At 36.6% G+C, this 27,794-nt stretch overlaps 1 pseudogene; it reads left to right on the plus strand.

Moving 5' to 3' along the window:
* Positions 1–16,458, plus strand: part of LOC149152739 (SURP and G-patch domain-containing protein 1-like protein) — a 30,174-nt pseudogene extending 13,716 nt beyond the window's left edge.
* Positions 16,459–27,794: the final 11,336 nt, after the last annotated feature.

Genomic DNA, 27,794 nt, shown 5'->3' on the forward strand with positions numbered 1-27,794 from the left:
CTAAGTTTTAAAGTTCTGGCTTGACTTTGAGAAAATCTTGAAGGGGTTTCTAGCTTCAACAGAAAATTAATTATTTCAGCATACCATTTACATGAAGCTAGATTTTCAGCCACTAATTGCTTCCTCTTTGTTTCAGCTGTTTCCACTTCTATATCTGTCTGACCATTTTCTGCCATTGTGCACAAGAAATCAATGTCCAAAGACCTACAATTTTCTTCAGCTAATAACTTGGCAAGACCCTGACCTCTGACCAGCTTGGTGGGCTTTAGCTCTATGTTAAATTCTATCATTTTAGCAATCCACTTTGCCCTTCTTCCATCAACATCAGGTTTTGTCAAGACATCTTTAATTGCAACAAAAGACACATATGCAATTATTTTTGAATGCAAGATATAAACTCTGAAAGCCCTTAAGGATTTAACAAGAGCATATGCCTATTTTTTTATAATATCATACCTCAGTTCAGCATCCCTCAAGTTCTTGCTGAAAAATGCTACTGGATGTTCTGAACCTTCTTCATCCTGCTGCAATAGAACAACTGCAATGGTGTCTTTAGAGGCAAAAGAAAATATGTGGAACTCCTTGCTGTAGTCTAGACTTATTAATGTAGGAACCTCCATAATAGCTTTCTTGATGGAATCAAATGATTGTCTTGCTGTATTAGTCCATCTTATCTCTGATCCTTTCTTCAACATGGAGGTCACATGCTTACCTAATTCTGCAAAATTTGGAATAAACATCCCGACAAATTAATTTTGCCCAGAAAGGATTGGATATCTTTCTTTGATCTAGGGACAGATAAAGTCTGTATTGCTTTGACTCTTTCTGGGTCAATCTGAACACTTGCAGCAGACACAATATGTCCTAATAGCTTACCTTGATTTAAAGCAAATTGAGATTTTTTGGGATTGACTGATATTCCAAACCTCCTGCACTTCAAGAATACTTTTTTCAAATGCTGTAAATGATTTTGATGGATGCTAGAGTAAATTGTTATATCATCAAGGTAGATAAGGACAAATTTGTCCTTCTCTCCCACAAATGCTATATCCATAGCTCTCTTAAAGGTGGCTCCGGCATTCATCAATCCAAAAGGCATTTTGGCATACATAAAAGTACCCCAAGGAGTGGTAAACACAGTGTTTTCTTGATCATCTGGATGCACAACAATCTGATTGAAGCCTAAAAATCCATCCAAGAAAGACATTACTTTAGCTCCTAAGACCTTTTGCAACAAATGCTCCATCTTTGGCAGAGGATAATTATCTTTCTTTGAGCATTTGTTTAAATTTCGGAAATCAACACACAGTTTGATTTCTCCACTCTTCTTCCTCACTACCACCAAATTAGCTACCCATTTAGAATATCTAAGAGGAACAATGATCTTGGCAACCAGCAATTTTTAAATTTCTTTTTCAATCAATGGAAGAAGCATAGGATTTATTGGCCTCAGCTTCTGTTTGAAAGGAACAGTGTCTTTCTCCAGAGGGATTTTGTGCTGAATTATATTCTTATCATACGTTTTCAGATCACTATACTCCTAGGCAAACACATCAGCAAATTGCCTCATTAAATTTCAGTATTCATCACTTTGATCAGCAGACAAATGAGTGGACAAATTTACATATTTAGGCTGACCTGGACTTCCTATGTCATGCTTACAAACTGTAGATTGGTCTTTTTTTTGGGCAGCTTTGTAAGGCACATCATTCTGGTCAAGCAATCTTTCAAGAGGAATTAGACCTTTGGGAATATGGTTACTAGGAAGCTGGACAATGTTGTTTTTACCAATTTTATTTCTAAGCTGGGACTGGTGATTTTCTGACAAGGCATCATTTTCTTGGTCAATTTGTATCTCAGAAAATTCATCAATGACTTGCAAGAACCTATTTATCTCATCATCATCATCAAAAACTTTCCAATGGTGGACATTGTTTCAGCAAGGATGGTCTGTATTTCATTTGGACTTCATAAACTAGTCTAGGAGGCATGGGAGGTATAAACATACTAGCAAAAATAGCAAGGGAATCAGCAAGCTGATTTTGGGCTCTAGGAATATAGGAAATGTACAAAAAAAATCAAAAGAGTCTCTGATTCTCCATACCTCATCTTTGTATGCTTTCAGCCTTGGGTGCTTTTCCTGAAAAGTTTTATTTACTTGCTGAATGATCACATCAGCATCTCCAAACACCTTCAGATTCTTGATTCCTCTGTCTTTTGCTGCAATAAGGCCCAACATCAAAGCCTCATACTCTGATATGTTATTTGTGACTTGAAAAACCAGCTTAAAGGACAACTGAATCCTTTCTTGCTGTTGAGATACTAACACCACCCCTGCTCCAGCAGTCTCCCTAGAACATGCTCCATCAAAGAACATCTCCCAAACCTGACCTTCTTGCTCTTTCTCGGCCTGAACAATTGGTTTCCTGAGCTACATTACGGCCTTATGAGATTCTTCTATTTGGAGAATGCAAGCTCCAAAATCGGTGTTCACTGCATATATAGGATGATTTGTAGGATTCTTCTCATCACTGATAATATATGCCAACTGTGCTTCTCTGTACAATCTCCTGCTTTCTCCTCCAAACACTGGGACAGTTGCATAAGATAGATCATTCTGTAATGTCCCACCTAATCTCTTAATCCACCCTCTATACAACAGCATACCAAACTTGGGAGGCACATCTGCTACCACAATATCCATTATCATACTCTTCATGGGTAGCTGGGTTAAGGTAATGGTCAGATCTTTAATCAATCCAAGAGATTTCACCTTCTTTGAATCAAAAGAAAATAAATCATGATAGGGTCTAGTGATATCAAGGCCTAACTCTTCCATGACAACTTTAGGCATTAAATTGTGGCTGGCCCCTATGTCTAGTAGGCAGTTGTGGAGGATTTTATCATGAATGGTCAATGAAACATAAAAAGATGGAGAATTATTATCAGCAGGTTCAATCATGGGGTTGAGCACAATGGCAGGCTTGTCATCTTGCAAATTAACAGAGTCAGTGGAGGTTTGTTTGGTTTCTAGCTCAAGGGCTTCAAGGATAGGCTTCCTAAATAGTTCACTCTTCACCAACTCAACCAGAGGCACATAGATTTTCAATTTCTGAACTTCTGATTCAAAGCTGAAAGAAGAAGAAGACTTATCAGAACTTTTTACCTCTTGAACTGGAGCTTTGAGGATGACTGGATCACCTGCTGGTCTTCTCTGCCTGCTATTATGTGGTTTTGTTTGGACAACAGCTCCTTGGACAGGATTCTCTTTGAAATTTTTTGCATTCGACCTCAGGTTATATCTTTGCTGCTTTTCTCCAGTTTGTAGAACAGCTCCTTTGTCCCACTGCTGACTGTTTTGTTCTTGCAGCAATGATTGTTCAAACTCAGCCAATGTAAAAAATGTAGCGCTGCCTTTATCTTCCATGCAGTGAATTTCATCCTCATCTTCTTCAAATTATTCTTCCTCCATGAATACATTTTGGAAAGGAGCTTTAAATTTCTGTTCATCCTTTGTTTCTTCACCCCTCTGCATAATCTGTAACTTCTCATTTGCTCTTCTGAATGGATTTTGATTTCTTGGAGCAAATGTGTTTTGCTGCCTTGTTTTCCCTGAATTTTGCTCAACCTTTAGCTTAGAAATTTCAGCAACCAATGACTCTATCATCTTGGTCATTTTATCTAATTTAGGCTCTGAAGATGATGCAGAAGAACTAGAAGCCTGATCTCTCTGCCTCCTTCTGTCAGCTTGACCTTTTAGTTTCTCTGCAGCCATAATATTAGATTCTACTTCTAAGGCTGCATCCTACATGTCTGCCAGTGTAGCACATCTCCTTTCTCTCAATAACAGGCAGAAATCAGAATCAAAAGCATTGGCATAAGTGAGTTTGGTAGTGGTGGGGTAGGTTTTACCTTAGCTGGTATGCTACTATACAAACGATTGAATCTTTTATTAAAATCAGGTATTGATTCCCCATTTTCCCTCTTCAGATTACCAAACTCAGTATGATAATACATCAAGTCTTTTTTATCTCCCCATTGCTTCAAAAATGCCTCATCTAATGCTTCAATATATGTTATTGATCTCTGGGGTAATTCTCTAAACCACTTCCTAGCCTCTCCATCAAGGCTCTAGACAAAAACTCTCATCGACACATCATTCTCACTTATGTCTAAATTATCAGCATAGTTGTAAAAAGCTTCAAGGTTTTCTTTTGTTGTTACTCCCTCTGTACCAGTGAATTTAGGCATATATTTTTGATATTCTCCCACAAGCATAGGATTTAAAAGCACATGCAACACAAATGGTCCATATCTGGCAGCTACAATCCTTTCTATTCTCATAGGTGCTTGCTGTCCTGCCATGATTGGAATATTTGGAAGAATACTAGCAGATTGAATGGTAGGGAGTAATGTGATGGATGGCACAGATAAAAGGATGTTTTGGATTGAAATGGAAGCTTTCCTTGGATTGAGATTCAAAGGGGAACTAACTGAACAAGGGGCTAAACTAATCTGTGAATGTTTTTCCTCAGTAACAGTGGTGATTTCTAAATCTTCAAACCATACATCTTTAGCTATGAATTTATCTTTCAGAGATGAATAAGATTTCTTAGGCTTACTTGATCCTGATGCCCCTTTCTGTGAAGCTTTCTTCGATTTAACAGTCCTCTCAGGTTTAGGCACTGGTTGAGCAGGTGATTTCTGAGGATTTCTTCGAGTATGTCTCACAAACTGAGCCAGAACTTCAATGTGGAGTTGCCAAAGGTTGGTCTTCCTCCAATGGAGTCGCCAGACAGATGATTACAACCAGAAACTGTGTTCAAACCTTGTCTGTCATCAAAGCTTGAAGTTGTGTCGTTTTCCCAGGGAAGCTGAGCTTCAATTCTCCTCTCCCCGGCAACGACGCAAATTAATGTTATCACCCCAAGAAACTCACCTAGGTTGTATATCAATGATGCTCGGGAACATTACAAACTTAACAAAAAGTTGGGAAAATAGGTGGATGAATGAAGGAATGCTGCATATTCAAGTCAGATAACCACTTCTACCATGATTGACCGCAGACATGGGTGAACACCCCTAGACTACAAGGCTTTTAACCACCAATTACTCACAGCTTGAGGATAAGGTGATAATGGAGAAGATTGACCACACCAGCAGATGCACAGGACCCTGTGATGGTCGGCTGCAACCAGTTAAAGGGTCTGTAAATCTGTTTTCTAATACACAGACAGGATGACAACTCTCTGGCATTAAAACAATAGAAACCTGCAAGCAAATTCAATGATACATGCTAAATCCTAACACAAAGGTGGGATGACAACCCCTTTAATGCTAAATATTAACAGCACATGAAATAATGTAGAACAGGCACAACCTGGAACAAAGAAGAAGCAATGGAGAGAGCAATCAACAACAAAAGAAGCTTGTAGTAGCTGGAAATGCAGACCAGAAGCTGCAGGTTACAAAGTAGTTACAGTCTCCAGAAGTTGAAGCTTGCAACATAATAACACACATCAACCTGATTACATCTTTTTTCTAAGTATATATAGAGGTTGAATACAAAATTGTCCTGCATAACTCATGCGTGGAGGTGTCTTAATGGACGACCAACCACATTTACAAACTATTATGGGCCTCTGATACATTCTGACCGTTTTAATTAACAAATTTGACATTCTCTGATATTTTGGTGTCCTTTATGAGCATAAGGGATATAATATGTACAATGCTCCATAACTGATTTATATCTTGATTTGCTTGAAGCCGTCCTTCTTGTCCTTGGCCGTGCTGTTCTTGAATGTAGGTAGCTGAGGGTTTAAATGTGCAGGTCGTTGGATCGTTCTCTTCCTTCTTCGTGCACATAAAACAGGCTCAAATCATGAAAAATGCCCGAAAATGGACGATAACCTGCGAACGAATATTGGCCGCTGAATAGCTCAGATGGACGGCGGAGATGGAGAAGGGAGAAATTGGGAGGCAGATGATGGAATAAATGAGGACCGTCAGATCATGTAATCGGATGGTGGAGATCATTTGACAGAGGATATCAGAAGATAGGTGGGTGAAGAAATGAGAGCCGTCGGATCTGGACGCGACAGATCCGATGGTGACCGAGAGCGAAAGGAGCACGCGCTTTAACTTCCGGGAGTCGTACAGGAAGGTGGAAAATGGTTTTATCGCATCGCTTATGGTGCTACGGTGGTAATCGTACCGCGGGCAGCGATGCAATGGAATGGAGACATGTGTCTGACGGGACGAAAGGGAAACCGCTTTTCCCACTACCTAACAAACGAGCGGTTAATGAGAGCGGGGATTGCGTATGGTGTTGGATCAAGAAGCGGGCGTGATCGGACGGTCGAGGATTAACGTGCACGTTCGAATGATGTGACAGCTATGGGCCCGCCGAATTATATAGTTTTCATTATATGCGCGGCTATAATGTGTTAAGTCTATAGTTCCGGGGAAATAACAAATAAAGGTTTAAGCAGGGTTAAAAAGTTTTTGGGCTTTTAATACAAGGAAACGGGGTAAACAAAGGGTTGGCGGGGTTTAATAGGTTTTACACAAAAGAAGTATGGGAGCCCGAAAAAGGTTTATGAGGAGTTTTGGAGGCAAAACAAAGAAAAAACAAGGTGGCGGGAGCTATAAGGATATGCAACAAATGAAAGGGGAAAAGATAAAAAGAACTGCTGCTAGCCCCTCCTTGTAGAAAACACCATGGCCAAGCTATCCTTGACCCTAAAAAATGCTCAAACATGTAGTGGTGCTAATAGGTAACTTGCTAGGGTTTTAACACAATGAATCAGAACGAAAATTGTAAAACCATCTTTTATATGCATGGGTCACTCATATTCATTTTGATCACTTTGGAAGGGAAGTAAAACCACTTTAAGTGTGGGGTGAAACTACCCAAGCTTTGTCCATGGTTTGTACTTATTTTTTATTTTAGGGTCCACCACACACTATCTTGAATTAATAGTTAATAACATGTTAATTTAGCTTGTTTAAGACTAGCATTTGTAGCATATGTTGCAAAAGAAACGCCACAAGGCAATGACATAAGAAACATTAGCATAGAAGAAAGAAGTCAAACAACTTTGGCAGTTCTAAATGATCTTCAGACTCATGAGTGGTATAAAGATATTTTATTTTCTCTTCAAAATATATATTATCAAGAGCATCTTGCTGAGCATAAGAAAATCTCTTTGAGATGTTGGGGGCTGCCAAGTATTGTTGGGTTCGGCCCATAGAAGATAACTTGACCCAACATTCAAAGGATGTGCCCTCCTCAAGTGATCTTGACCCTCTCAAGATGAAGTTTACCCCTCCATAAGCAAAGCTCAGTCCACTCAAAAGGAAACTCATCCGACAATAAATCAAATTAATCCTCCTAGCAAAGGAAATCTTGGACATGAACTGTACGGTTCCCCTACCTTTTCAATCAAGCTAAACTCCCACAAATATTCAACAATAAACCAACAAACTCCATCTTGCTTTGAAACTCTCTCACAATGAAGCATGTTGTCCCTTGAGATGTTCTTGGCTAGGGAACTATGCCAAGGCATCCAAGTCTCATGTAATAATAACAAGAATCCCAAACTTGAAGAATCCACAAGGGAAATAATAAGAAATAAATAGTTGATATCTCAAAAATAACAACTCTTGAAACTCTCACAAATTAAGATAAGCTCAAAGACTTTGGGTCAAGTCACCAAGAAATGAATCTTTTAAAGAACCACTTTGTCATAATCAACATTCAGATAATTTCAGATATGGTAGGCAAAAAATAAAGAAATAAATGACTTTAAGGCATTCATATGAACAAATATTTCAAGTCAAGGCTAGCAAGGTGTATCATTCATCACTGAATAATAACCAACAAAGTTTCAGAGTTAAGAAACATTCATTCATTTATCACAGTGATTAGAACATGAAGCAAGAAAGCTAAATGATGTCCTTCACCACGACAAAACTTCATACATATGGGATTTCTAGGGCATAAGCTAATTAGCCATCAACTCATGTAAAGCTGTTATCACCACAATATTTCAAACATTGATTTTCACAGTCATGAGAATAACCTTCACAATATTTCAAACATTGATTTTCACAGTCATGAGAATAACCTTCACCATGATGCTATACTCAACATTCATTTATGATAATAAAGATATATTTTGAAACAAGAAGAAAGACATGTATGTAAAGGAGATTAACATGAAGTGCGAACAATGGGTAGGGACAAAAACTGACACAAACAAAGGGAAAATATTCAAAAGATTTTCATGGATGATCATTATTCCCAAAGAAATGTTTGAGCTTAAAAAAATATCACACTCAACACAAAGCTCTTCTTTTTGCAAAAATGATAAACCCCCCTGTTGATCCAGTTAAACCATATATATATAGTTTGGAATGTCTTTGTCCAATTAACAATAATTCTTGAAAATAAAAAGAAATATACTAAAAATAGAAATATTTTGTTTTGATAACGGATCCACTGGCTTCACAGGATTCACGAACATATTGCAATGAATTGATCTGATCCTTGGACTTCATTCAGGTTCCTGCTTGCATATTTTTTTTCTTTTGAGCCATTATTGCCCCGTAGAATGCTGATATGTCTTCATGGTCCTACCAACCATACAGTATATCTCTTTTATGCTACTACAGGAAATCCTTGGAAGATTTTCTTTAAGTCAAATTACAATTGAAATTAATCAATAATATGGTTTACCACCACTGTTCCCTTCAGGGGTGCCTTAATATCGTCGAACTTTTTCTCATCGTCACTAAAAACTACAAAGTGTTCATTATATGCTTCATTCTTATAAAGACTAGTGTTATCTCCTGAATAAAAAAAGTAGACCTTTCTGAAAGAATAGCTTGAATTTATCCTTAAAATATTTGCTTGGTTTATTAATGTTCTGGCATTATGCTTGGACTGCAGAAATGAGCTCCTTCTTGGTTAGAACCCTATTTTCTTCCATGACGATACTGGTTTTGTCTGATACTCCCAGATAATTAAGCTCATGCCATGTTCTTCCATTTAAATACTTGATAGTTCTCTCAGATAATTAAGCTCATGCCATGTTCTTCCATTCAAATACTTGATAGTTCTCTCAACAATAGAAGGTATATCACCCATATTTGAGAAGAGATTCTTCATTGTGTAGAACCAATAAATAATTCCAATAATCATTAATAAGATCTAACATCCTATCACATATAATTCTCTTGGCTCTAATCAACTGGTTCTTCCCTAATATCTTCTTCTTTCATCTTTGAATCTCTTTTTGTAATCCAACTTCAGTGCCCTGTAATCTTGAAATGACATTAGTCTTCTCGCTAAGCTGTCCTAACACGATTCTGCTTTTCCTGGGAAGTAAAATACTTTTGAATTCCCTCCAATTCCCTTTTCCTTAATATTCAGTTGGGACAGGGTATTTTCCAACTTCTCAGAAGCTTGTTTTTATTGAGACATGACCAAAGGTATTGTAACCACCGTACTTATTTCTGGTGCTTCAGCCTTTTCTTTCTCCATCTTCTCAAGTTGGAATTTGAACATTCTGATCTGATCATTTACTCTCATTACCTTTAAATTTCACTCCGTCTTCTCTTGAAGAACAAATTCCAACTCTTGCATTTGAGGATGTTCCACAACACGACATCTCAACTTATCTTTCCAAGAAATAACTGATTTATCCTTTTGTTTAAGCACATCCTCAATAGGCTTAGGATTATTTCCATCCTTTCCCAATTCAATAACCTTCTTTTCAAGACTTTCAATTTTGATAGCTTTGGCCCTAACCAAATCTCTCTCATGCTTCAATTTCTTTTCCAATTTATCTACGGACTTGACCAATCTATTTACACTGGCAGTAGACTTCAACAAATCTCTATAAATAACTTTCCCAGTATGTCTATGAAGATCAATATGATCAATTACATTCATTTCATCAACTTGAAATTGCAGTTGAGTAACTGCATAATCCTATGCAGACTGGGCTTCACTGGTGCATGTTGAGTAGGTTGAAGAACGACCAAATTCAAAACCCCTCTTTCAAATAAGTAGCGGACAATAATCTCCATTGGAGGCCATCCTTCTCTGAGGGCATGAAATCCTCATAGATTTGGGCGAATTCTTCTTTGTTTCTCTTATTAATTGTTTCTCTTCTTAATTTCGGCTAACTGTTTATATACATTCCAACTAGTTGGCTGGTCATTATTAGAGGTAGAGCTAATTTGACTGGGACTGGATTCCAACATAGGAATGTGTGCAGGAAGCTTAGATAAAGAGAATTTCCTTATGTACAATTTCTTCTCTCAAAGGCATTTGTAAATTTGACTGAGAAGAGATTTCGTTGTTACCTTCCTCCTCTTCTTCAAGATTTCACCTTTTCTTCTCAGGGGAGAAAGGAGTTTCTTCATCAATCTCCATTAATGATGGAATTTCTAATTGATAACGAAACAATTTCTCAGCAGAAGCCTAAAAACTAAATATTCCAAGAGGAAATAAAGGTGAAAAGAATCATAAAAATGAATTTTTATATACATAATATTACATATTCGAATCCACCAAATGTTAGTACTCTGAGCAGGTACCTAGAGAAGACCCTCCTCGACCATTATTTAGTTTATTTTGAGAGCAGTGGTGGGAAATGGCGGCTCCTCAACAATTATTCAGTGAACTTTGAGAGCAATGGCACCTCCAAGGGAATGGTCGGCGAGAGAAAAATGCGAAGCCCCATATTCCCTTACCGCAAAGCTTCGTCGAGACGGGAAACCTTGTTTATTGTTTAGAGGATGAGATTGAAATCATAGGGGCGGTCGGAGTATGTTTGCAGGTGAAAGACGATGACGATGGCTAGAAAGAAGTGATTGTACATGACAGATCCTGTATTCAAAAACCCTGAAGCTCCAAACACGAAGAAAAGAACCTATGCTCTGTAGGTTATGAATATCTAGAGACCTTTCCAACTACTTTTACCTCTGTGATGATCGAATGATTTCACATACTTCAATCCAAAGGTGGAAAGTAATGACAGGTAGGCAAGAGGGACGTTCTTCTCAGAGAAGAACGCCTTACAACATAATTATAAATCATGTTTGATATATTTTTAATTGAGTTTCAAATTATTGATTTGTTAAAAAATGTATAAAGCAATAGATTATTCATTAAACATTGTAATTAAAGATATGTTTAATTATTGTTTAAAATGTAATTACAAGTGTAGTTGTGAGTTTAGTTTTGCATCATTTTTAAAGACGACTTTGCGTTTATAATGAAATATCTCATAACTTCTTTAAATCAAATATTGGATTTTTTTTTTTTTTAATATCATTAATATATAAATCTTTCAAAATATAAGCACATGATTAAGGATATTGGTTCTAATTAATTGTAATTTAATAAAATATTTGTGTTAGATTTATTTTATAAGGTAAGACAGGGTATCACATTTTAGAATAATATTGAAGATATATTAATAACACATGCCCTTTAAATAATAAATTATAATGAGGGCATAATAAATTATAATGATAAATGACATCTACATCATTAATGTATAAATGAACAATATTAGAAATATAGTATTATATTAGTAATTATTCATCTTTAATTAGATATGTTTGTCCTTCATTGATATTTTTTAGGGTATTATTCGATATATGGTGATGATCTTGGAAGGAGATGAAATATTATACATGATAATGTTTTTTCCTTAATAAAATTCCACCGTTGAAACTTGAAAATTCAACCCCTCAAAAAATGCATGGCCATGTATTAGACTAAAGATGGTGGTGAGAGTAGTATAACACCAATGAACTCAAGTCTATATTATTACAATGACATATCCCTATGTTGAGACGTTAGTGCACTTACTTATTTATGGATCATTTTTGTGATTTGTAGGGATATAAGAGTTCCATCATGTTTCTATACTAGGGGTAGAAATAAAAGGGGTATTATTTTCATTCATAATAATTTTCAATAACTTCAAAATATAATAAATTGAAAATATATAAAAATAGATACAATTAAATCTTACATTTTATAACTCGTGTTTTGGAGGCTAAACATACAATCCTTGTTGAAAAATGATCTTTGTAAAAAATGTTAGGTTCACAATAAAATTTGCATATCATGAACCACCTCTCTTAAACATAAAAGTCTTATTACAAAATTACTTACATGCTAAAAGATAAGTTCTTTTTTTTTTAATTATACATAATTTAGATTAGAGTTAGTTTTATTGTTAAATAAAAAAGTAATATTTTTATATGATACTATCATCAAACTTATGCCAAACTGACTACTTGAAAGACAAATTTTCTAAAAGGAGATCCATAGACCTTTAGGCTATGTATTTCAATTGTCGATTGAAACTTCAAACCACCTACTTTCTCTTGTTAGATAATATCCTCATAATATGCTTCCAAGAGTCGAAATCACAAGCCCTATTCCTTGTCGATGGACTACCTCAGCTTGAAAATCTCGAGCTTCAATTAATGAAAAGGAACCCTCAATGTAATAGGCCTACTTGGATTGCCTGGTTTTCGTAATTAGATTGGTAACTTAGCTAAGATAGGTTGAATCTATTAGTGATATGTGATTGAGGGCATGGGTTGTCAAAATTTGAAGTCAGAAAACTGCTAATGTTTACATGACACAAGACGATGGATGTTGTAAATTCTATGGAATTATATGCCTTTAAATAGGCTACATTAGAAAAGAATACCATGCAAAAAACCACGGTTTAGGAATATCATGGGAAAAACCATGGGTTATCACAACTTGGAGCTAAAAAACTACGAACAATTAATTGACTAATTTACCTCAATTTTATCTTAATTATTAATTTTATTTTTATTTTTATGTAATTTTATTTTAATTATTAATTTTATTTTAATGTAATTTGACCAAGTCAAAATGTTTGACGGAATATGACAGGACATTACAACATGAATTTTATGCCATTAAATAGGCTACACCAACCTAGATCCATCTACTCTGGATCTACCAAGCATCGAGATGGATCATATCTCTTTTCCCTCTAAAAGAGGTTTGCATCTCAAGAGATTTGATCTTCTTAATAGATTGGTAGTTAAGATGGATCTAGACTAGTTTAATTATTACTTATAATTATAATTATAATTATTTTATGTCTTTTATTTAATCTTAACCTCTAGACGCAATAAATTAAATACTCCTAATTAAATAATATTCAAATATTAAACTAACTAAATATTATTAATTTTGTTCCCTACCAAAAATATACCAAGGTCATTACAATTATTATTTAACTTGTTGCCTCGGTGTGTTTCTTTATCTTCTCTTGACGATAAACCACACTAATTGGTTCAAAGCACATCAAAATTTTTCTTGATGTAATTATTTCCATTTTTTTTATATAATACAATATAGATCACAAAAACTTGTTATTATTATAACTTAGCAAATAAATACTCACCTATTAATATTATTATATAAAAATAATAATACATAATTGTAAAATATTAAATTATTTTCCTAGTTTTATTTCATATTGAAAACATTTTTTTAAGTTCCAAATAAATAATTTACAAAATTAAAAGAATTAAAAGTTATAAATAATAGTATAAAAACCTCCATAAAAGTGGAAAATTATGAGAGTTTTGAATAAATAATTTAAAATCTCTTATAATTGTGAAAGTTTTGAATAAATAATTTAAAATCTCTTATAGTTGTGAAAAAACCTAGAAGATGGTGAAAAAATCTCCATAATAAATAACTCTGAAAACAAACCATGTAATAATAATAATAATGCCTTCGAGAAAAGCTCTTCACAATAATAAATGCCTTGTAAAAATCCTCATCAAATGCTTTCAAAAAGCCTTTTCTTTTCGATCCAAGAATTCTTATGAATAGGAAACCTTAATTCAATTCAATTTTACTATAAGTGATTTAAAAATGACTTTCTCAGTTGAAAAACACTGTAAAAAACACAATATACCCCGGGCGGTCAGAGCAATCCTATGTAACTCACGAGTAAACGACATAAGCAATCGCTGTAAAATTATTTTCACATAGTCCAAAAAATTACTGTGGCATACTATCTATACTGTTAATTGTTTTAAAAGTGTAAATATTTGTTGATAAGATTGTTAAATTAGAAGTGTTGAATTGGAAAAGTTGTACTTTGTTGTATTAGATTTAAGTTGTTTAGTGCATTTGTGTTAAGTTAATAATAGATTTAAAATTATTTCGAAGAAATATTGATTTTCTAGAATGGGCAATTTCTGCCAAGAAGAAACCACAGGACATATTACTTTGGCCTATGAAAGACATTTAATATTTTTTTTGTGTGGCTATCTAGTATGGTGGCATTCAAAATGTATATTGTTTTCTTATTCCCATTTGTAATCTCTATTATTGGTGATTATCTCTTTTAGGAAATTATCTATATTTGTTGTAAATCAAGACATTGCATTATTTATATGCATCAAGTTGAACTGAAAGTAAAACATGACAAATTAGAAGAATCCTACTATTGTTGTATAGTGGTTGCTTCAATAGTAGGTTTTGGATGAGACTATTGGCTTAATGTACAATGTCTAGTTGCCATATGTTTATTCATAATGCATCACATTGTTATGAATATAATTCATAACAATTGGCTAAATAAAATAAATATAAATATTAAATAATTAAATATTATTTAGGTTAATTAGTCATTAAATTAAGTGAAAAGATTCACGAAAGGTCCCCTGCTGAGGTATAAAAGCAGGGTCCTCATTGTACATTCATATCATCTCATACATTTTATATATATTAATAAATTATTATTTTAAATACCTCTGTGTATTTTTATAATAAAGTCTACAAGTTATCAGTCCTTCGCGCTTCAGCGTAGTTTTTATGCTACAGTAGTATCAGAGCCATGGCACACGATATAATTATGTGAGTCTTCGAACATTGTTCGCAACACAATGTGCCATTACATTCACATTTTGATTATGTTGAACAACTCAGTATTCAAGAAGCATTGCCACATTTAGAAAAATCATGTGGAGAAGTTAAAGTATGTATAAAGGAAATCATTAATAAAGAAGATGAAAGTGAAGATGGAAAAAAGGGCTTGGACAGATAGTCAAAGAGATTAAAGTTGGAGGCATCAAATACTACTGAGGATTCGCAAGATGCCCCCAAAATGCACCATCTCCACCCAATGATCCAGAAGTAAAGAAAGTTGCTGACAAGTTAGCATGTTTTGTGGCAAAGAATGGGAGACAGTTTGAAAATATTACCAGGCAAAAAATCCTGGCGATACACCTTTCAGGTTCTTGTTCGATGTACATTGTCTTGACTACAAATATTATGAATATCGTGTTTCTGAAGAAGAAAGAGCACTTGCACAGACGAGGGATTCTCAGAATGCTGGGACTGCCAGTACAAGCAATACAACATCACGACAAGGCAACAATTTGCAAAAAGGTGCTCCTCAACAACGAACAAATTATCAAACTCCAGCATCTGCACTCTATGATGCTGGTGGTGTAGATTCAAGATGGTCAAATCAATCAACTCATGTAGCTTGTTCCTTTGGTGACCGCACCACTGAGCCACCACCCACAACAGCAGATTCAGTAGCCATGATGGAATACTATGTGAAGAAAGCTGTAGCAGAAGAGCTAAGGAAACCACCTAAGCAGACCAAAGATGAAATGCCCCCTCCAGCTTCCCTATCGGGTCCACCAAAGAAAGGTCACCACATGGGTGACTACATTCCTCTTGACGAGCTAGAAAAATTTCTAGCATCTTGCAATGATGTTGTTGCCCAAAAAGCTTACAGGGAAGCAACAGAGAAGGAAAAAATTCAGTCAGATAATGTTGGGCATAAGCTATTGTCAAAGATGGGTTGGAAGGAAGGAGAGGGACTTGGAAGTGGGAAGACAGGTCGTGCAGATCCTATTCAGGTAGGTAATGTGAAATTGAATAATCTTGGAGTTGGAGCAGAACACCCAGGTGAAGTAGTGGATAATTTTTTTATATCTAATTTCACCATTCGTTCAAAGAACCCTGCTCAGATAAAGAGAAAGGAAATTGATCAACAACGGCTCTTGAAATTTATGACGGATCATCAGCCTCGTGTACTTGCTATGGGAGTTTCCAACATTTATTGTAGACACTTGAAGGAATGCATCTTTGAGACGATATTTAAGATGCTGGAGGAGCGTCCACGTGAATTACCTGATGGCCTAGAAAATTTAACTATGGTTTATGGCGATATGGTTCTGCCTAGCCTTTATGAGCAGTCCCGCATTTCCCAGGACCAGTTACCGACACAAAAAAGTCTTGTCCGACGTGCCACTGCTCTTGGCGGGTATCTTCAGAATCCATTGGCTATGGTTGCAATGTTATGTGGTCCTGGCAGAAAGATATTATCATTAAAGCTTCATTTGTTATAACATTTCCTTAATCCAGATGAAAGATGCGAAGCTATTGAACAGGTGATGGTTACAGTAACCAATCAAGTTGGTGTTGATATAAATATGGCTGCTTGCCATGAGTGGATGTTTTCCCCGCTGAAAGTTGTATCAGGATTTGGACCAAGAAAAGCTAAAATAGACAGAATGATTCTTTCTATAAATGGTCGGCCCGATTCCAGACCTGCAAGACCAGCACACAGATTTGATCATTTTTACAGGAAGACCGGTCCAGGCATGGATTACGAGGTTACAATCATCGTGGTCTCAGTCGCAGCAACAACGGATTGGATTATGAAAGGAAGAACTGTGAGAGATGATGCCCATGGTACAATCGGTACCTATGAAGCCCCGGCCTATCCCTTCACTGATGCTCATCTTCAAAGGATGGTGGAAGAGCTGGCTGAGGAATCACCCAAGAAGATAAGTTACACCATGCATGAGTGTCCCGTTAAATTGACACAGAATCCTGAATTTAGCCATGATCATCGCTAACAAGATGGATTTGGATGGTGCTATCCTTGTTGTTGCGATGGTTGGGAGATGGGTCTTCATCTCACTTGTGCTTTGGAAAATCAATCTTCCTGGCAACATGTAGACGACTTGGATAACGAGACTAACACCGAAATGGATAGCCGACGAGCCGTCCACCCATACATTCAGTTTAAAATGCTACTGTCGTCTCCCATCAAATGCCACGTCCCCAGGTCGAAAGACATGACGTCAAGTATACCGCTCAATAAAAGCGTTCAGTAAATATACTGTGTATATAGTAAATTAAGGATATGGAAAAAAGGATTATATAAGGCATTTTAAACGAATTATTTACATCGGAAGGCTTTGCACCTATTTATGATAAAATCTATTAAGGAGCCGCGTAATTGAAAGCCCTCGATTACGATTACGAGAGTCGTACATTTCACCTCTGTCACTTATCCACGTGGCAATATATGACTCGAGATCCTTATTCGTCCTTGAATCAAACGGAATGCTCTCTTAAACAGCTATTTACCGCAAGGATTGACACTATTTTCGAAAACATCCTCGACCTCTATGGTAAGATGGTAAAAAGTAAGATTCAAAAAAAAAAAATTAGAGTTAAAAAAAAATTAAAAATTAATAGAGTTACAATTTTTTTTGTTAGAACTATATATATATATATCCAAGGAAATAGTACTGATAAGCTACCTGACGAATCAATGACCAAGTTGTATACATCGATAACAACTGAATGAAGAAAACCCCAGTATTAAAGCTTTGAGGACAAAGCTTCCGAAGGGAGAGGCTATGTTATGAATATAATTCATAACAATTAGCTAAATAAAATAAATATAAATATTAAATAATTAAATATTATTTAGGTTAATTAGTCATTAAATTAAGTGAAAAGGCATGTCTAAAAGACATGCCCATTCACGAAAGGTCACCTGCTGAGGTATAAAAGCAGGGTCCTCATTGTACATTCAAATCATCTCATACATTATATATATATTAATAAATTATTATTTTAAATACCTCTGTGTATTTTTATAATCAAGTCTACAAGTTATCAGTCCTTCGTGCTTCAGCATAGTTTTTATGCTACACACATTCTACATATGCATGTGTAGAGTAACTCAAAAACAATGTAGTGCCCCACCTCCATGGAGTCTCATAGTTTGTCTATACATATAAGAGTGGTTGTGGTACCATATGCGCACTTTTCTCAACAATAAGAAATGAGGTCTTCTTGTCACTTACAAAATAAGACGTGGCAACTATTGAGAGGATGGTTCTTGTATTGCCAACAATGGAAACTTTTATAATTATACATCATTTAATGCACCAGTAGATTCATGGAGCTTTTGTATGAACTCTCTGATATGGTATTCACCTAATGGTTTACATTACCAACGAAATAATTTGCCACTTCAAATGTAAGTGGAACATATTTCCACTCATGAGTAAAGACACCATTATTGTTTACAATTATAGATAACCAACACTCATGCACATCATTTGGAAATCATTTACCTAGGTTTTATATTTTCATTATTATTTAATAGTAAACCAAAAATGTAGCCCATGATTGAATAAAAAAAAAGACCAGAAGGAAAGGAAAGGAGGCAAGAAGCCAAAGTTCCATTGAACAATGCAAATCATGCTGTCAAGAAGATGAACATGTGTTGCACTTATTTCCATAAGCATGGACATACTGCTGAAAGGTGTTGGACTCTGAATCCAGCAATGCTTCCACGAAAGTTGAAGAAATTGGAGAAAGAGTATGGCAAGAATGGGAAGGAAGTTTCCATCATTGATATGTGTCAGAATGATACACATGTTGATATCGATGTGCAGTTAAAGGAAGCGCCTTTGAAATGGATTGGTTAGAAATGGTTAGAATTCTTATCCAATTAAAGTTGCATGTCTTTTGATTGAATGCCTTTCTTTGTTAAGGGAATGCAAGTTGCAGGATGGAAAAGCTGAGTATGAGACTCACTTTATCGCAACGAAAGTTATATTCATTTCAGCTTTGAAAGTACATGTACATGTGATCGAGGATATTGTACTTATGATTGTACTTAAGAGAAAGTTGAAGGATAAACTGCATGCATGAGAATGATATGCATGAGCACAGGGATCATGATGATTTCCTTGTATTTTAAACATGTATGTGTGATTAACTTGAAGGGTTGATTACTTTGTTTTTAACCATGCATGTAATGTAATATTGACTTGGAAAAAGTTAATTTGATCTCCAAGATTGTAAAGAGGAGAAATGATGAAGTGTTTCATCTTTGTAAAAGCCTTCTCATTTGGGAGGCAGCTCTTCTTCTGGAGCAGAGGTGCCATGGATGGGCATCGTGACAGTTTGCAAGCCCACATGTTCAGAGGAATATTTCAGCTCATATATTAGCAAGTTTCATTGCTGGTTCTTGCAATTTCAAATTTGTCTAATGAAAGAACTTGATCGGGATTCGACAAGTACTTGGCTTATGTAGCAAAAAGTCGCCATGACGACAGTTGATAAGGTAGGACATTTTGGCATCAGTATGCTCTTTTGGCTGATCGGAAGAGGATATTTTTGTTCCTCAACTGCTGTACAATTCAGTTCAGAGATTCAGTAAGCTTTTGGGGACCAAAAGCCCTCTCATTTGGGAGGTGTGATCAGGAGCTCAGGACCAAGTGTCGTAAAATGGTCAAAAATGAAATTTCTCAAAATTGGTGTGAACCTAAACGACCGAATAGAGCTCGTCTTCCTGATTCTTCCACCACAAACGGTTCAGAAAACGATCGCCGTATGAGAAAGTTATGCCAAAAAGAAGAATTGCCCAATAACATTGAAATTTTGAATTTTTTCAAAAAAATTTAAAAGAGAATATTCTACATAATATCCATTGGAATATTCTATTTTGGGCAGCGAATGGCAAGCTGCCACGTGGCAGGCTCGGAGACCACCACATGGCCCATGATGACGTCAGCACATATATGTGGCGCATTTCAAAATTTTATGGATGGATGGAGGATCGAACCCGCGACCTCCTTACCACAAACCATGTGCCTTACCAATGGACCACACGGGAAGTTCTCATTGTGAGTGCGGAACGAACTGTATTTAACGGTTGTAATATATTTGGTCGTGGCCCGAAGGGGGCCAGCCCCTAAGTGCCAGCCCCCATATCATACGACCCTAGCCCCATAACCAAGTGCTAACCCTAACCGCCGGCACCATTGCAACGGTCACGTTTAAATGATGTCAAACGTGTTCACATTTAAACGTTAAACGCGGAGTTAAAGAACCAGTTCCGCTAACCGTTTTGCACGGAATCCTACGCAGAACCGCCGAGCCCGGAAATGCAGTCACATGCAGTTTGTAACTAACAGTTAGTAGTTGAGATGGCAGATTTTTTGGCAGAGTGCTCCAAAAATGGCGAAATTGCCTATTTGTCGGGGTTATCTGGCAGTTATCCAGTTTTATCTGGAGTTTTTCTAGGGTAGATTGGAGAAACTTTAATGAGCCATAACTTGGCTAGGAAAGTCCTTTTTGGACGAATTTTTTATTTTATTTTGGGTATCTTCGACCTTATGAAGCCATTGTCATAGGTTTCACAGCCATTTGAGGTCATTTTCATGTGATTTTGCTTCGTGGAAGTTCCAGGAGCCACCAAGGCCAAATCAGTTTGGGAGCTGCATTGGGAATTGTGCAGCCATTGAATGTGGAACGAAGGTCATTCCTAAAGGTTTTCAGCATTCTGAATCCATTTCTATAGCTTGTTTTTCCTGTTGAGGCATTCTTCTCACTGTTTAGCTTCAGGGAAGCTTTCAGGGCCGCTAGGGCCATTTCAGTGCTTGAGCTGTTTGGGGGCTATGTTCATCCATTTTTGGTGATTCAAAAGCCTATGCCTGCTATTTTCGACCTTCTAAGTCTAATGGCAGAGGTTTCAAAACCATTTGAGATCATCTTCACCTCGAAATTCTCCATTCAAGATTAAAGGGCCACGAGGGCCAATTTGGGGAAAGTATTGTATAAGGTACAATTTCAATGTTTAGTGCTTGGGAAAGAGCATGTTTAGCTAATTCCTATCTTTTGATTCTATATTTACAGTCAGATATGCCTTTCGAGACACTCATATTCTTGTATTAGCCTTTGTATCATTTTTAATACAAGAGGACAAGCCTAGTTTGAGAGGCTTGTCCAGCGGATGCAGCCCAGAAGGGGTGAACTGCTTTATCATTTTGATGTCTTTATTTGCTGAAGATGATATGCTAAACAAAATTGATATAAAGTGTTCAACAACAAATATACATAACTTGCATACACAAATAATCATCTATTTAGCTGCAGAAAGTTATTTGTCTTATTCCGCAAGACATCAAACTTCAAGTATGTGTATGTCAAAGACTTCTAAGTGTTTACTTTGTTATTTCTTTAGGTAGAGCCTGTAGAGGGCCAGGTAGCCTCTGGAACTCATCCTCTCTTTAGAGGTGACATGTCCGGTGAATGCCCCTACAGTCTATCTTTGTACAAGAAATAAGAAGTTTTCACCTTTTTAGAGGTCACTTGGAATGCATAACTCACATTTGAAATTATGGGAAATGGATACCTTGCACCCTTAAACAAGTACATTCCATTTTCAGATCATTCACTTCCTTTCAACTTCAGCTTATTATCCAGGAAGATGACTTAGACACTCCCTTTCAGTACCTTAGAGCTTGCATGTTTTAATGGCAAGTTCTTCACACCCGACGATAGGTTTTCATCACCGGCCTTCGATCATATGATTCCACAAGTGTTTGAATTCAGCTTCATTTTCACATTCACGGATTGCACAATCATACCTTGAGAGCCATTGTCATTACCAGTGGTTTATCTCGTGTCTGTTAACGATCCACATCATTAGTTAGTAATCAAGTGGTTTTCTAGCATGTTCGACTTCGACACATTTATTCACATGTTAGAATTTGTACTTTGATCGGGTTGGGATGGAGAGCAAGACCCTGAGTCTTGTCTGACATGACTCAAGTTGCGTGGAGCTATGTATTGTTTATGATTGTACACATGTTTCTACTATACGGATCGTTGTGACCATACCGTGGGATTTTACATTTATGATGATCCTTCTATATCAGATGGTTGCATCCATACTTTGGATCTTAGATTTACAGATGATCCTTTTCATTTGGATGGTTGCTCCCATACCATGGATCCTTTCACATAGTCCTTCCTATCTGGAAGGCTGCATCCATACCATGGATTCATTTTTTAATATCATATATGTATATGTATATGCGTTCTTGATTTGTAGGTCTCCTGACAGTGTTTGTTCGCGTCCTTGTAAAAGCTCGTAAAGTCAGCCATCACTCCCTATTCTGCCTTCATGCTTTAGGGGGCTTCTGTTACATAGTATTTTGTCACACCTCCCGCACTCCTATGGCATACCTCGAAGTGCCCGAAACATGGCCATCATGCAATGTACTCATCCAGATATGCAGCTTAGATCCTCCCTAAAAAACTGATGGAAAAATTCCTTAAGCTTCCCCTGAAGAAAAGGGCTCTAAAACCCTAATTTGAGGATCATCGCTCCCCTGGTACTGGGAACCCGTGCTGGTCACTAGTTGCACTATACTAACCTTGTGATGCCAACGCGCTTTTGGCTTGGATACCCACGATGATCCCTAAAATGTAATTTTTTCCAAGGAGGACAAGAAGCCTCGTGATCTAGAGGCTTCCAGAACGACAAGTTGGAGGTTGTTCAGCCTGGATGAGGTCGAGTTCTTTCAATGTTGCCCTTTGGTCTTAACCCTATGAGCTACCTCCTTGAAATTAGGGCCTTATCCTATCTTTAGAGAGATCCTAACTCCCTTTCCCTGCCTATATATTCATCCTCTCCCATTCCCAAATGTTTGGTCTTTGTCTATTTGCACCTTTATGTTGATATTGTGCCTACATGCTACTCATTTGGCTTGGAGAATGAGTGCTTAAAGAGCTTGAGCTTGGAATTGGAAATTCACTCAAGGAGAGCTTATTGACATCAAGGCTTGGTTGTATGCTTCCTCCTTTATTTTATTGATATATAAAATTGTTGGTTCACTTTCCATAAATGTTTGTATTGATTCATCATTTATATTAATACTCCTTGATCTGTTAAATAGGTTACTTTCGATTATGTTATTTGTACTTGTATGATTTGTGGTGTCTTGATCTCTTATGCAAGCATTCAAATGCTGTGAGTAGTAGGATCGAGCCTGTGGCACAAGCGATTCAAGGTCTTCAACAAAGGAGGATGTTATACCATCAGAACAAGGTAGGCCATCTTTCTCTTCTCCTATTTTTATTATAACTTAGGAAAGTGTCTAATAGATTGTCACGTAGGTTACTAGTCCCACTCATTGGGCTAGAGGGATCATCTTTGTCAGTATAGAGGATTTTCCTAGACAACAAATAGTGCCTCCACTTTTTCAATGCATAAATGATTTTTGCCAACTCAAGATCATGAGTCACATAGTTCTGCTTGTTCCCATTCAATTTCTTTTACTCATATAATACCATTTCTCCCTCCTGCATCATGATTCCACCAAGTCCTCTATTTCAAGCATTTGTACAAACCATGAACTCTTTATCTAGATCTACAATATTTAGAACTAGAGTGTTTATAAGCAATTGCTTCAACTGCTCAAAAATAGTTGCACATTCCTCTATATATTCAATCTTCTTTCCTTTTCTCTGAATTGATGTAATAGGATAGGAAATTTGTGAGAAGTTCCTGATGAACTATCTGTAGTAACCTGCTAACTCCATGAATGATATGATTTCATCCACATTCCTAAGATCTTCCCATTCCATGATAGCTCTGATCTTTTCCGGATCCATTGTTATGCCTTCCATTGAAACAACATGTCCCAAGTAATGAACTTTTGTATGAAATAAAATCCACTTACTAGGCTTGGCATACAATTGGTGCTCTCTCAATAATATTAACACTGCTGCTAGGTGTTCAGCATGCTCTTCCTCATTCTTATAATATATCAATATATCATCAATGAATACTATCACAAACTTGTCCAGATAAGGATGAAATACACTATTCATCAAACACATGAAAGTCGCTATAGAATTAGTCAAACCAAAATGAACCACAACAAACTCATAATGCTCATACCTAGTCTATATTGTGGTTTTGTATATGTCCCTCTCTTTGATGCGTACTTGATGATATCCTGATATCAAATCAACCTTTGAGAACATTGTTTCTCTCTTCAACTGATCAATCAAGTCATAAATCCACAGTAATGGGTACTTATTCTTGATCGTCACCTTGTTCAACTTCCTATAATCAATTCACAACCTAAGAGTTTCATTCTTCTTTTTCAAAAATAACACAGGTGCACCCCAAGACGACACATTTGTCCTAATGAGAATTTGATGTTGGTGTTGCTCCTAGTACCAACAATAGAAAAGTTCACTTCTGTATGAGGAGAAAACTCCGAAATCTCTGTTGGGAATAGATCTCGAAACTACTGAAAAATCAGATACCTCTTCAAGACTTCTGTATCCTCAAAATCCCTACCTTTATCACTAGAAACATGCACTGTGAACAATACACACCCTTTTCTACAACTGCACTTTGTCTGCATAGTTGAAACCATTCTAATTGATGTAGGCTTCTTCTTACCTTGCAAAATTCTCTTTCTCCATCATAATCCTAGCACTTGATAGCCTTCTTGTAGCAATCTACCTTAGTCTTGCGAAGGTACAACCAATCCATACCCAAAATCATATTGTATGATCCCAATGGAAGAACATTTAGATGTGATGATGTAGACATACCATTCAACTCAAACGTACAAGCTCTTACCAAATTATGAACTCTTTTCTTAGTACCTATATCCAATTTCACTAAAAAATACTTTGCATACACTTCTTTCATCAAACCACACTTATCCACCAGGTCAGGATTAACATAACTATAATTACATCTAGGATCAATCAAAATGGAAAAACTTGATCATACAACTTACCTTCCATATCAATAATGGATTCCTGGTGATATGCCTACTTGTTATCAAATTCTCCATAGATCTAAGTAATGGTTTCGCCCACATCCCCAACTATTGTGCCTCCTAAGCACTGTAAATCTAAGGTTTGACACCGAGATACAACCAGAAATCCTTCCTGCGATGATATTTTCCACATTTCCAACACTGAAATGGTTCTCTGCCATTTCCATTATTCTGCTACTCTCTAGGCTGAGGTCCATGTCCCTTCTCTCCTACATTAAACTTCTTATAAAGAGAAAAAAAATCCTTCTCACCTACATCCTAAGTTTTTCCCCACTTTGGTGGCCACTTTCCTTTAGTCTTATCATTCCCTTTCCAACCCTGCTTAGACTCAGACTTACGCTTCGATTGCTCATAACAATGCTTCAAATTTCCAATGGATTCCTCCAGCGACTAAGGCTCATTGTACTCAATCCGATCCTTGAATTCTAATGGTAGTCCATTGATGAACCTTTAAACTTTTTCCTTCTCATCCTTGAGGTAAGGCACATACCTCAACAACTCCAGGGACTTAGTCATGTACTCTTCATCTGTCATAGATCCCATCTTCAGCTCATAGAACCCCTGGGCCTTGCCGTCGTAGTATCTCCCAGACATGTACTTCTTTTGGAAGATTCTTTTAAACTCATGCCAAATCAACTCCTCTATCCAAATATTTGATACGCATCACATCCTCCCACCAAATGTATGCTTTTCCTTTGAGATTGAAAAAATCTATCTTGGATTTCATATTCTTTGTATAATCATGCAATTTGAAGAACTTCTTCATCTCAAGAAACCATGCTTTTTCATCCTCTAGTTTCTTCAACTTTCCGTTGAATGTAGGTGGCTTGAATTTCTTGAACTCATCTGGAAAGTATCCCCTCTCACTCCTCCTATAAGGATAATAGTGATGATGGCCATGATAATTGTTTGAATCATAGCTAGAATAAAACTTGTAACCGCTGCCTCTCTTATCAGGTGTATCCAAGAACCTACCATCTCTGACTGTATCATCCTTTTCTGATCTATACCCTCCATGAGAGCTACTTCCATATCTCCCATTAGTCATGTCCTATTGTCCATAACTAGTATGTGGTTATCCATGTCTTTGCAAATCTGACAAAGTCCGAAGGATAACTGCATTGACATCTGCTTGATTTTCCTATGCCTTGGCATGTCTCTCCTATGACTGAATGATCATGTCATTATCCACCTTACAAATTTTGATCTCCACCTTTAGACTTCTCAAGGTATCTTCTATATCAGGAGAGTACTAATCTCTTGGATACTCATTTGATTTGTAAGGAGAGTCTCATGAACTGTAATCCACCATTATACTAGTCATCTTTTATCTTCTTCTTCCTACAAATGTATTCATGTTAGATAAACCAAATATAAACATAATCAACATACCTCAGTGAAGTTTAAGGGAGGCCATCTCATCTGAAAAATCAATCCAAATTAACACGATACATATATACATAATAATATCAATATATCAACATCATGCATGATACCACTAACTAAATATAGTAACCCCATGCACGACAACCATAACCATGTCAATGCATACACAACAACATGCATCTACCCCATCCAGTCAAAGTATTTTAACCATGTTGTGATACCACCCAGTGGTATCAGATATCACCTAAAGAGAACGAAACTCACTCTGATGCCACCCTATAATGCCCCCTCCCCACATTTATCTTATTTTACAATCCCTTTAGGTAAATGTGAAGTAGAGTGCTACTATGACATGACCCAACCTCCTAGATCCATTTAAGGAAGTGTGGCCTATAACTAAGAGTTACTAACCACAAACTGGCATCCTATAAAGCTTACAAGATACTCAAGGGCCAAAGAACTACCCCAGATGACCAAACGCTGAGCTGAATTGGTTTTTCACTTACCTAGATTCCTAACTGCATGCACAAGCCTACAATGGCATAATTATAGGGCTCCAACTACATGCATGGCACTGCTTCCATGCGGTTATAGCCCAAAATATTTAGTTCAGGATGTGGTCCTAAGATTTGAGGCACTTTTCCATGCCATTGTACAGACAACTGCCCATAACTGTCTGTAACTTCTTAAAGTGATAAATGAAATAATGACAATATTATTCATACAAATCTTGAACAAGAACTTGACCTAACTAGGCCCAACCAGGACAGTGATTTTTTCAAACATATGGTGAATAAGTAAACTATAGGTCATGAATGCATATCTGGTCATATCAGTCTGAAACTTAGCATAGAATCACCAAGAAGGTATAATGCCCTCTCATAATTTCTATAATAACACTTTTTAGCCCATGCATTCATTAACCATCAAATACTTATCAAATCTTGAAGAAAGCCATAGCTAGAACATGTTAAAAAACCATGCTTATAACCAACATATAACCAGAATATTAACCATAACATAATATCCCTCAAAGCAACATAATAATAAGTATAAATGCTCATAGAATATTATAGAAAAATAACTCTTATTAACTTATGAAAAAGCTAACCAAGCCAGGAACTTCCATGTACCACTCAATCATAGATTGGGCTAAACCAAATATTTCTTTCATACAATCACCCCCGTGCCATATTCCAAGAATGAATGTGGGATCTCAATCCATACAAAACCATGGCTTCCTGGAGATTAAACCACTTCCACCCTCAGGCTACCGCGATCTCGCAAAAACCGGTCAAAGAGATCACAAAGCGCAAAATAAGCTTGGCTACCTTAGAATTTCCTCACCAATACCTTGAGAAATTTTCCTGTCTCCACCCACTTGTCAAGGG

Source organism: Pinus tabuliformis, chromosome 9 (assembly GCF_031772625.1).
Source record: "Pinus tabuliformis cultivar Carrire ecotype Pingquan chromosome 9, CPIR1, whole genome shotgun sequence".
In the NCBI taxonomy this organism is placed as follows: domain Eukaryota; kingdom Viridiplantae; phylum Streptophyta; class Pinopsida; order Pinales; family Pinaceae; genus Pinus; species Pinus tabuliformis.